The sequence below is a fragment of the Opisthocomus hoazin genome, chromosome 8 (genome assembly GCF_030867145.1).
Source record: "Opisthocomus hoazin isolate bOpiHoa1 chromosome 8, bOpiHoa1.hap1, whole genome shotgun sequence".
NCBI lineage: Eukaryota > Metazoa > Chordata > Aves > Opisthocomiformes > Opisthocomidae > Opisthocomus > Opisthocomus hoazin.
In genome coordinates, this window is record NC_134421.1 from 44,331,455 (window position 1) to 44,343,922 (window position 12,468).

Here is a 12,468-nt window from a genome sequence, read left to right on the forward strand (position 1 = left end):
GAATAAGAAATAATTTCTTTGGCAACTATTATGTTTTTTGTAGTCCACAAATACATGCTGTCCATGTGTGCTGAGGTTTTGTTTTTTGTTTTGGGGTTTTTTAAAATAAATATTCTCAGCATTTTTTCACCACCATTTCCTAGCTTTTGATTTATTCAAAAGGTGAAAATTATAGCTAAGTATGACTAAACATGTTTTGTTCTGTAAGTGAAATAGCTAACTTAACAAATACCCTGAAGTGCACAGAATTTAACATTAATAGTCACTGAATTTAAACAGTCCAAACTACAAGAAAAAAATCTATGTAACTGTGTAATCTATGCTTTATGACCTATTAAATGCAAAACAACGTACGCTCGAGTTGAGGTTCATTTTTAACTCAGATGGTGTTATGTTTAGAAGAGTATCCAACAGTTCCTTCTCTTAAAAAAAATCGGTACTTGCAGTCTGCTCCCTCTGGTGATTCATCCTGGCAGGGGCTGGATTCGTCCGTTCAAACATCAGGTGCTGCGCTGATGCTCCTGGCCTTGGGACAGCACTCTCCAGGGCTCCCCGTACCGGGGAGAGCCACGGGCTCCCCGGGGAGCTCTGCCTCAGGTAGCAATTACATCCTATTTAGATGTTTAAAGTTAGGTAGGATGAATCTGATTTTAGTATTGCATAACAGCGAGTAAAGATGGTCCAAACCTGTTTTCTTTGACCAAGCGTTTCCAGCTTACTGTTTGGCTCTGGGTCCACTCCTCGTTAATCCCATCTGTCTCTGCTTTTGCATCTTCTTTTCATGTAACTAGTTCCTCTGAGGTACCTGTTTTCCCTGGCAAGAGTGTAAATGGTCGTCCAAGTTGCTCACCTGATAGCTTTTCAGTACATGTGTTCTTGCAAATCTTTCACACCTTCTTGCTGCTAATTTGCTGCTTGGTGGCAGCAGTTCGCGTGGAAGTGTCTGATGGCTGCGTTGAGCCGGCTCTGTTGCTTCTTTACGACACTCCTCTCCCTTTTGAAAAATAGAGAATGCAGTGGGAGTTTATGCCTGTAAGTTTATTCACCAGTTTTTTCCGTACCGTGTGTTTCTCACGCGTTGGTAGTTCGTTTCAGCCACATTGAGGTCCCGATGCCGTGTCGGAGGGAGGATTCCCCCAGCGGTCACGGTGGTGGTGTGGAACTGGGCTTGATGAATGTGCTTGCTACTGCTTTTGCTAGCCAAGCCTCGAGGCACAATGTCTGATCCCAAAATCTGCAATTCATTTAAATATCACCAAGATAAAGAGCAGTAGATCACAGAGGGATGAAGGAGCCCTCAGCTCCCACAGTGGCTGCGCTGAGGAGAGCTGTGCTGGGCTTCAGGGAGATGGTGGGAGTCTGCCCTCGCCCCTGAGTGCCAGCAAGGCATGTAAGGTTTCCACCTTTTTCCCATCTCTGTCACTCTTGGACATCACCTCGGCAGTGTTGCGCAGGGAGCCGGCTTCCAGCTTTATGCCGGGCCAGAGAGGGGTGATTTCCTACCCCAGCCCTTTCCCCATGGCTGCCGGGTGGGCCGGGCATCCCTGCCGTGCCAAGGCACTGCTAGGGCAAGGGGCAGCAGCTAAGGAGCAGGCAATTAAACGGCTTAGGAAAAGGAGACACAGAGTTAATGCCGTATGCTGCTCATCTTCCATTTTCATAAACTCATACATAGGATCCAGTGAATCGAGAAGTAGGATGAAGGATATCGCAGTTTTGACGCAACACTTAAATGGCTAATCTGTTTCTAAATGGTGATGTTTTTAATCTCAAGCCTCTTTACATGGCTGAGCTGCTTTTTTTCCTAACTTGACTTTGTTTTATAGGGGAAATATTTCTGATCAGATTGCTTAAGCTCTGAGCTGTCATGTAAATATGTTTTGTCAAGTATATAATGCACATTTTAAAATTTGTCTAAATATTTATACTCTGGAGGAATCACTGTAGCTCTCAACAGACAGTTACAACCTAGCGAGTAAATAAATTGTATTTATTTTCTTTCAAGTCTGCATTGTTTTTGCATGAAAATGTAACTGTTTGAAGGAGCATTTGAATGTCACAGATTCTGCAAGATAGTTTTATTATTCACTTGAGAAAAAAGTACCTCCTGTCTTTCAGTAGTGCCTGCAAATATATACAGGCATATATATATATATTTAAAATAAAATGCTTCTCTTTCGTCTAAAAACTAAAGAACAAAACATGAAATGAATGAATTTACATATGCTGCCACATTTAAAATTACCATTAGAAGTGTTGTGAAGCACATTTTCTGTTATTTTAGGTTTCCTTCCAGTATATGCTCTATGGGTTTTATTTTTCTTATTTTAGTGGTTTTCCTGCCTGGATTACAGTGATAAAATCTGTGCTAGTCTTTTTTTTTAATTTTTGAAAAGATTAGTGAAATTCCAGACTTGCATGAGAAGGTAAATTTCAATGCTAAGTTTAGAATGTAGTTAGTTTTTAATCAATAAGAGTTATAATAGCTGTGATTGATATCAGGCATAAGATTAGCGTAATGTTAAACACCTCAGAAACTGCACCAATAACAAAAGATCTCCTAGTTTAAACGGGTGGAAGTATACTTTGGATGCAAGTCTATATAAGTCATAACAAATTGTATTATCCTTTTGTTTTACTTTGTGCAATAATAAAGTATATCCAGAGCAAGTAGATCCATGATTTTAACATCTTTTGACAAGCACATTAGACTGTAGAAAGAGCATCCAAGTTGGGGCTCGGGGCATATGGTGCTACCTTCTGCTAGCATAGCTCCAGAACAAGTCGCTGTGTTCACCAAGGGGTCGCGTTCAGACGCTCAGGTTCCTTCCTCTGGTCTGGGAGAAAAACCACAGTCCCTCTTCAATGGAAAAATCAGAACATAAACCGCAAACCTCACTTCCCTGCGATACCTTCATTGTGCAGAGAACACAGAGATGCTCTGAAATGTTTTGCTATCAATCAGGTTTTTTTGTCAAGGCATTCAAGAAAGGCTTCAGAGAAGTTAAGCTAAACAAAAATTGTGTTGGTTAATAATCCACAAGCTAAACAATGCTGTAGCACTGTAAATCCTGAAATTAGTCTCTGTAAATATTTATAGGTTCTCTTTTATTCTGAGAAGAGGTATAATGCTATTTTAAAAGAATGGAGGTTTATGTCACGATGTGAAATAGCTGGGGCATTTCAAACTTAAGTACGTTGAGAATATTTTTCAAATGCTTGCTTCTTAGTAAGCAGCAACTCCCACAGACTTCCTTTATGCTTCTTCCTAGATTGTCTTGTTTTATTTACATTTAAAGACTGGTATTTTTAGTAGATAATCCAAGTGTTGTGTATCTTGGGAATTCAACATATGGATGAGGATACGGAAGGCATTAGTTATACGAGATTTGTTGACCAGCTTTTAATTCAGATTGTCATTTTTAACACACGGCCGTGCAGATGGTAAAGTTTTGACTGTCCGTCAGAGCCCCAGTACCTTAGGGACAGCTGTTGCTGATAAATCTTTTTTACATGCTTTAGGTCGAGAGTAGTCAAACCTGTTACAGCACCTGCTTCTACATATGCAAATCTGTTGTTTTGTCATTTCATTAAACGGGAAAGGTAGTGGTCTCTCATGGCCGTAAGTAAGCCTGGAACATAGCCCATATGAAACAAAATCTAGCGAAAAGCCAACTGTGGTTTCTGTGGTATAGCCGTGGGACGCTGCTTCTGTTTGGGGGTTTTGTTTCTGGAAGACTGCCTGTAATTTGGAAGGAGGGTAGAAAGGCAAGTATATGTTTGGAGGCGAGAAGAAAAGGGAAGGTGTTTGCTGTCATTGACTGTAGGGTAGCTGTGAAGTTTGACATGCCCAGAAGCGAGCGGGTGCCATGTGGGGCTCCCCTGCGCTGCATACCTCCGTTTTCATCATCTGGTGAGCCTGCAGCATGATTCCCAGGCACTGGAGCATACAACGTGTCTACTTCAGTTTGGAGCTGATTGATCCACGCTACGGAACACGCTTGTGGGATCTTCCCTTGCTATAGAAGAACATAAATGATTGAAATGCTTTCTTAAGACAGAAAAGTATCATTTGTTTATGTACTTTGGTGCCTAGCAAAAAATCTCCTGTCAAATGGCAGCACGCTGAGAGAGCTGATGGTTTGCTGCACGAGGTTGTGCGTGGGTTGTGGAAACTTGTAAGCTGTTTATAGTTGTTTCATCTATCAGATATATAGAGAGTTGAAATCATGAGGAGAAAACTTCTCCATTTAATTGCACTTTACAAGTAGGGTTGTGGCATGTAATAGAAATGGCACTTAAGGATTGTTTTTTAAGCAAACTGACAGAAGATTTTATCCTGCGCTGCCATAGATTGCTGTGGGGGAGAAAGGGAAATAGTGAAATTGATGAACAAATGTTGCATGCTGTCATTTTAGATTATGTTGCCTTGCCATGAGGTTGTTGCTAATTTTTTTAAAGACACTGTAAAATTCTGCTGTTGCAGAAGGTACCATAGTAGCACTGTTGACTGTGTTAATTATTTCATTCCAAGGCTAGTTTGTCAACAGTATCTTAATCAAGCCACCAGCAAAAATGTTTTTTGAACATTTTGTGGAGAAAAAAAGAGTAGCGCCCTGACCTTTCGACCTTGTCAGCTGAGTTTTCCCATTCTGACACCAGGCATTATTTTTGCAAAGGTTGGAAGTTTAACTCTTCAAGGAACCAGATATCATTTTTATTGGGATATTAATTCTGGTAGGTGCTAATCTCATCAAGATTTGCAGACGTTTTCCTTCATAGGCGATTCTGATTTGTAGCTTTTTCTTTTCACAGCAGTATTAAATACCAAACCTTCTCTGATATGGAAGTTCATTAGAGATATGTCTTTGATGGCAGCCCTTTCAGGGCTTCAGTTTCAAATACCTTGATGTAAAGCTTAAGAAGCCATTGTGTTGTAAGCCCTCCTTGATGTGTCTTATTTAGATCTGCATAGTAAATCAAGGAAAGTAAATAACAAGGCAGCAGATGGAAGCATGGAGATAAGGCCAGTGAACAATTGTATTTGTATTTTGTTATGATGTTGACAGGAGCTAAAATTCACTAATCTAGTTCAACTGATCTGCATTTCAAAGAAATCTCATTTAGCAGCAACTTGAAGGTTTGGAGGATAAAGTTCTTTTATTGCAGCTTTTATTGCATTCTTTGCTAATTTATCTGGTCAAGATTTAGCCTTGCTTACTTAAAGCAGCAAGCATGTTACAAGGAGTCTTAAATACTACGAAAGCATTAATGTCTAGACTATGAACTGAAGGTAATTACATATCCAGCAGTGAATAGGCTACGTTTAGGAAATACAGTTGTCCAAATGGAATTGCAAGAGAAATGCAGATAAGGTGTTTTCCCCTGTTTTCGCTGTGGTTTTTTTTTTTTTTTTATTGTGGGGAAATTGAATACATTAGCAAACCTACAATTATTAAATATAAAAAAAAGAATTTCTTAAACTGTGAATTCGTTCATACCATACTTTTCTGCTCTGCTTACAAACTGATAGCTCATTCAGCCTGGAGAAGAGAAGGCTGCGGGGAGACCTGATTGCAGCCTTTCAGTACTTAAAGGGAGCCTATAGGAAAGATAGGGACAATCTTTTTAGTAGAGACAGCAGTGACAGGATGAGGGGTAATGGTTTTAAACTAAAACAGGGTAGGTTTAGGCTGGATATAAGGAAGAAATTCTTTACAATGAGGGTGGTGAAACACTGGAACGGGTTGCCCAGAGAGGTAGTGGAGGCCCCATCCCTGGAAACATTCAAGGCCAGGTTGGGCAGGGCTCTGAGCAACCTGATCTAGTTAGTGGTGTCCCTGCTCGCTGCGGGGGGGTTGGACTAGATGACCTCTAGGGGTCCCTTCCAACCCAAAACTTTCTGTGATTCTATGATTCTATGTTAAGGTTTCATTTAGTGATTACCCTTCTCTATCTATTAAACAAAACTAATGAAAAGTGGACGATAGTTTAGTAGAATGATGGACCACAACTGTTGTTATGTGCGCTCTGAATGATGTAGACAACATATATGTAGATTATGTACTTTGTATTAGCTAAAGTACAGCAATGTCATCTGGCAAAAATGTGATAAACGTATTGTACAAATCAAATACGATTAAAATGAAGAGTTATATAAAGTAGAATTTACGATCTCCTTTTGGAATGTTAAAATAGTTATTTAATCCTAAGGCCAGAAAACAACCTTTTGCTTTGATTCAGTTTTCCTTGTAAAATATAAATACTAACAGCGGGCTATTTAGAGAATCGGTCACAAGCGTGTGCATACCTATGTACAGGTACAACAATAATACAGCAAAGCGTGCCAGGCTGTTGTACATCCACTCTAATAATGGGGCCCAGCTCTCAAAGACATGTAAATCAAAACCAGCAGCTGCTGCATTGTAATGCTACAGTCGTTGCTGTCCTTCTGCAGCCTGTCCTTGTCCCTGAGTTACTGTCGTAGAGCCCACACCTGTGCCCCGAGGACTACACTTCCATCTCATTTGTCGTGTGAGTCTTCATATTTCTTCTTTGTAAGCTGGAGAGGAGTGGAGGGGAAGGCAGCTGGGGATGACCGCACTTGGTAGGCTGCAGCTGTATCTGGTAGCTTTTGGCTGCTGGAGTCAATAGGCTGCTTAGATCATGGGGTGGTAAATGCTTCTTTAGTAGCAGTGCTGGCTTAGTTCTGTTTTGGTTCCTTCTCCTTATTGCTATACCTCTGAAGATGCTCATACAGCTGTTTGTGGGTCTGCAGGGTGGACTCTATGAGGTTGAATACAGCTTTTATTTTGCCAGGTTACTTTTAATGTGGACTAGTTCCACAGCACAGCTGAGGCGTAGCTCGGTGCAGCTCCCAGTGGCCTTGGCACAGCTCAGTGGACAGTGCTGGGAAGGGGGAGGTGGTGCTGTGGCTGCCTCCACCACTGGAAGCAGTGTTCGTCAGGCTGGGCCCCGAGAATCTCAAGGTGATCTTCTTCCTTAGCGGAAGACCACGTCACAACGGCGTGGTCCTGTCTTTATCCAGACCACATCTCCCCACTCCTCTCTTGCGCTGGCAGGGATGTCTTTGTTTCGATCGAAAGTTGATCACTTGTTTTGCAGGACTGTTTTCAAATAATTGCATGCCTTGATCTGTCTCACCTCGCAATTGCACAAATGTCCAATTCAGCACAAGGCAGGAGTGGGAGTCTGCAGCTGGAGCGGAAGAGGAGGATGAGGGAAATCAGGACTGTTTCAGCCCCAGTCTAGAGTGGCTTAACTCATTGTGGAGCTGCATCCTCTCTGGAAATCATGCCTTTATGCCCCAGAACCACTGTGTGCTCTGGAAGTAGCAATTATTCAAAAAGGTGACTTGCGCTGCTTGTGAAATAAATATATACCAGCCAATATAATGAAGACAATAAAATACATCAAATTCCTAGAAAACTCCACAGTGTATCTGAACATTTAATTTCATGCCAATCTGCCAAAGTTCAGAAGGAAAATTTTGGATTTGAAGATGTCCCAAGGATGTCAACCTGAAGGAGCAAACAGGTAGGTCCACAAGAGCAAGGCCCCTCACGCGCAGCGGTGTTCGTGTTTAGATTAGGTCTCCCTTCTTTTGTACAACAGTTTAAATCATCCCCTCAAATAAACATGTGCTCCTGCTGTCTGACCTGTCCTGGTCTCTGGAGTGTATCAATCCTTGTCTGTTTTTCAAACCTCATGCCTTTGTACCTTTGGCTTCAGCATCGCTGACTCTCAGCCCATCCCATCTAAGTCCTTGCCGTGTCCCGGCGTTGCCCGAGGTGACAAGGAGGCAGCCTGGCTGTCACTGAACAGCCTCTTGTGCTTCTGTCCCTCCTGGCTCCATGCCAGTGTGCTGTTCCTCCCAGGGCTGCGGGAGGGGAGAGCATTTTCAGCAAAAGGCAGAGTGGGAGGTGAAAGAAAGAGGAAAAAGAGAAAGGAAGAAAAAAAATTGAAGATTTATGGAGTTTGTTGCATCTCCCTCTACAGACACCTTTTGCACCCCCCAGTCTGGGAGTGCCACAGCGCTGTAACACTACTGTGTATTAGTGAGTGCTCTTCTTTCTGGTGATTGGGATCAACACCATTTAGAAATGAGCTGCATTAAAAAATAAAACTTGAATTCTACCTGTCAGTGCTGGTGCCGATTGCAGAGCCCTGACTGACTGAACTGTGTGTGGTGCTGCACATCTGGAATCACACCCATCCGCTCGGCGTTCGTCTCTGCAGCTCCCGCTGTGTGTCCCTGTGCCAAGTGGCAGCCTGGCGCTGGAAAGAGAGGAGCAGGTGGAGCTGGAAGGAAGATCTGAGGAAGCAGGCAGCAAGCTTCCCACTGGGCATTGCTAGATGAAAATACTTCCAGTCATAGTTGCCACAAGAACTACTACGCAAGATTACAACTATCTATTTAACCTCCTTAAGCTTGGCTGTTAGTTTAATAACAGCTTACAAACTGTTCCATCCGATTGTCCCAAATCCAGGATTGCATCTGTGTTGGCAAATTGCCCGATGCAGCTAGTTAGCCTATGTCTTCTAGCATCTATCTTGTGTGTAGCATTTACTTTGGGATGGTAGACAGCTAGCCGTGTGAGGAATTATTCAGACGCAGGTTTTACCTTTGTTTTCATGCCAGCCCATCCTCTTAGGGTTGAGTTTAGGGTGCATTTTTGGTCAATATATTTTTAAATAGAACTTAATAAATCTGCAAGAGAAACATGAATATTTCTCTAGCACTTAATGCTGATCCAAGTCCAGAAGAAAAAGAGTTCAGTATATAACTGATAAGAGGACTAAATTTTAAAATTTTTTGAATTTTAGTGAGTGTTTTCAGGTCCTGCAGGAGGTTTATATAAACGTATGGGGAAGATTATCGCTTATCTTCATGGCACTAATGCATGTGCTTTAGTAGTAGAAAGATCATTTTCCCTGTAGATACATCATTTTTTGTGCCTTTCTGTTTTTATTATGTGAAAGGAGGAGAGTCTTACCAGCTCTGAGGTTTTCTGAAGAACTGTGTTTTGATCACAGCATAATAATCTTCCTTAAACTGCAGACAAACCGGACAGCTTCGTTCAGTTTAATGGCACAAGATTTAAGGAGCTTTCCAATATAACAGCTTCACTTCTTTTATTATTTATGTCATAATTGATCTTTTGTTTACTGATTATGTTGTTTCCAGATTAGGAACGTGATACCAGAGATCAGCTGGAAGGGACATTTGCACAGATATATTTGTGTCTTTTGTTACTGTATTTTAATACGAATTTCTTAATGGAGGTTCCAGCATTTACTAGCAAAGCAATGATTGTGAGATACGATTTCTTGGTAAAGGCTTTTAGATAAACACCGTGCTAAAGACACATTTTGTAATACTACGTTAGGTTGACTATACAGTTACATACTAGAGTAAATACTATTCAATCTTAAGCCAAAACTCCAGTCCAGTGCTTGATTTTTTATGTGCTGTGTTTCAGCCCAAATCTTACACTAGTCTTTTTCTTAGTTTCACCCAATAGACTATAGATATTGAAAGTAAAATTAATGGAATGGTTATGAAGAAAACTGCAATTTTATAGCATATTTAGTCAGGGACCTGAGCCATTGGATTTTTTTTGTAAATAAGGTATATAATCCCAAAATAATTGAGAAACTTGCTTGTATAGTTCTCAAATACTTTTTCTCTAATGCATTTTTCTGTAACATAATCTAAAAATACGCGGCAGTCGTGGGATAAAGTATTTTATCAGTGCTTATTTGGGATGGCTTTGTCATCCAGCTGTGGCTTTATAAATTGCCAAAAAAGTCCCATAACAGTAATGCTAAGAAGATCACATTACCATGCATAGCTTTTACTTTGTGTCTTGGGTAACTTATGGAAATGGTGTGAGCTTGCACACAGGGCTAGCTTTTAATATCCCGAAGTGATACATGTGTGCTCTGGAATATGTTTGTGTCTTTAATTCTGCAGGTTATTTATATCACTGTGTTGTTTCAAAAATCAAAAAAAATGTAAGGTAGGAAATTCTTAATGTAAAAGTTTTTTCATATATCTTTGATACAAGTGGATTTCCACCAGGGGTATAATTGAATTAGGGAATATATGGAATAAAAATTTAAAGCAGGCATGAATGCCTGTTTAACCTTCCGATGGGATTATATAACAAGTGATTGAAAGGAAGGCATTCTTAGTTTACACACTTTTTGGGTAACTGTTGATTCTCAGTGCTTGCAACAGAGGCAATTGCATATCAGCTTTTCCCGCTTTATGTGCACTTCTGTGACAGAGCCAAGATCATATTAACGCAAAAATTTTTTAAACTTTTTAACTGAAACTTGAAGCCACTTATGGAAGAAGTAAGAATCGCAGCTTTTATTTGACAGCCAGTAGGTAGCTGTCTTCTAATACCTGTTTTCATGGTTTTTCTTTCCAATGCTGAAGTAGTGGCAATGGTAATTCTGAATTGTTGTTACTACTGTCAGATTGTTTTTTAAGGATTTGTCCTGCAGTAGTATTTTACTGGCTGTAGTATACCTGGAGTCCACTTCTCTGAATTTTGCAGTTTTGCGAGAAGCTTGTCTTTGCTCATATGTCAGTTCTGAGACATTCGGTTCTTCGTTTGCTACAGCTTGCTCTTATTTATAGTTAGTATCACAGCGACATGCAGGATATCAAACAGAACTTGAATTCCTTTTGAGCTGGATGGGTCGTATTCCTGCCCTTAAGATTTTGCACTCTAAACAGAGTAGTTGGACAAATGGTAGAAGGAAGATGTGGCCTAAAATGTTGCTATAGGCCAGTAGTACATGGGTCTTTGATCATTAGCATGCTGTATGGTGACTTTTCTTTCATCCTCAGTGCAGCCATTTGAGCTGCAGAAGCAAACAGAACAGCAAACGTTGTAGCAGCCTCTTCTTTTGCAGAATGTAGAAGTGATGAGGGGGAACAGAGAGAACAGTAAACATACTTTGATCCGATGTATCACGCTGACCAAAAAAAGTATCAGTAAGTCAGATTCCTCACTGTAGGGTCTAAACAGAATGTTAATAAGTAGGTTTGCGCATAAATGTAGTGGAAACTTTCTGATTTGGGGGTGAAACGTTAGGGTATTAATTTGTGCATTTTGCAAAAGGGACTTTGGTTGCATACTGATGTCTGAACAAAGTTATTTTTGTCCTGTTGTGTTTTTTTTGTGCTAGTACAGGCTGCTTCTTCGTATAATGTGCCAATGCATAAGTCTCCGTATAGGGATACTCAGTTCTCAGACACAAAGATCTGTATCTAGCAAGAGAGCAGAAAGGACTGGTTATATTCCTTTGGTACACCTTGTAGGTATGGATAGAATTAATTAACATAGTTTTTGCTCAAAAATGACATGCCAGTCCATGACAGCGAAAAGTGTTTGTTCCTGATGACAGTCATTCACTTTCTGTTGGTTCGGAAGGCTTCCCTGCAGGAATTTTAATTGATCTGCACTTACCCAAAATAAATCAGAAATACTGCTGTATCCTAGAGATTAAAGCAGAAGAGGAGATATTGGAGTAGAGAGTATATGATTTTTAAGGTTTGCTTTGAGATGAAACTTGGGACTTGGAGATGCTGACCTGCATTTATATGTGTTTTGAACTGAGTGGGAACATGTGGATGAAGTTACAGACTCAAACACATGAGACCCGCGAACAACTTGAGAAGCAGAACCTTGCTTTGTAGCCCTCTGCCCTGGCTGCTTTGGGACTGTGGACTGGGGAGAGGAAGGCTACCGCTACTTTACAGTAAGACTTTGCTACCTCATTTGAGGTGTTTTTTTTTTTCTCCTGTGGTGATGCTGTTTTGGAAAAGTCAATCAAATTTATTAAGCATATAGTAAAGTATGGAGAACTGTGGGAATTCACTTTGCAGTTCAAACAGATCTAGCCTGTACTTCAAATGCAAGTAATACTAGGCTCACTGTGTACATAATGCAGTAATTTTGGTTCTTATGTGGTGAATATATCAGTGTAAAATGCATATAAGAATTTTCTGAATTAACACTAGCATAAATGAATATACAAGGAGATAGGACTGGTCATCCTGGTTTAGACTAATGGTTCACCTAGGCTGTCCTCTGTCTCCAGTGAGGGCTTTCTTCCAAGGGAACCTTCACTTTCCCTTTTGACTCATGAAAACTCCTTGCATCAACAGCATCCTTGGGAAGAAGTCCACAGTTCTGCTACCCAATTTGTTGAGAAGAAACTCCTGTGCTTTTTTTCGAAGTTGCGTTTTACTAGGCAGTTCCCGAGTTCAAAGGACAGGCAACAGATGATGTCTGTGCAACCTCTGCATCTCCAGGCTTTTGTAGTCTTGTATCATGCCCTGCCTTAAGTTGTCTCTTTGCCAGTCTGGATAGTTGTGGTGTACTGAATTGTTCCTCATACGGAAACCATTCTAAGCCTTTGATCACG

At 40.8% G+C, this 12,468-nt stretch overlaps 1 protein-coding gene across 4 annotated transcripts in view; it reads left to right on the top strand.

The window, feature by feature from the left end:
- FOXP2 (forkhead box P2) overlaps positions 1–12,468 on the top strand; it is a 442,003-nt gene that overhangs the window by 52,310 nt on the left and 377,225 nt on the right. The window lies entirely within an intron of this gene.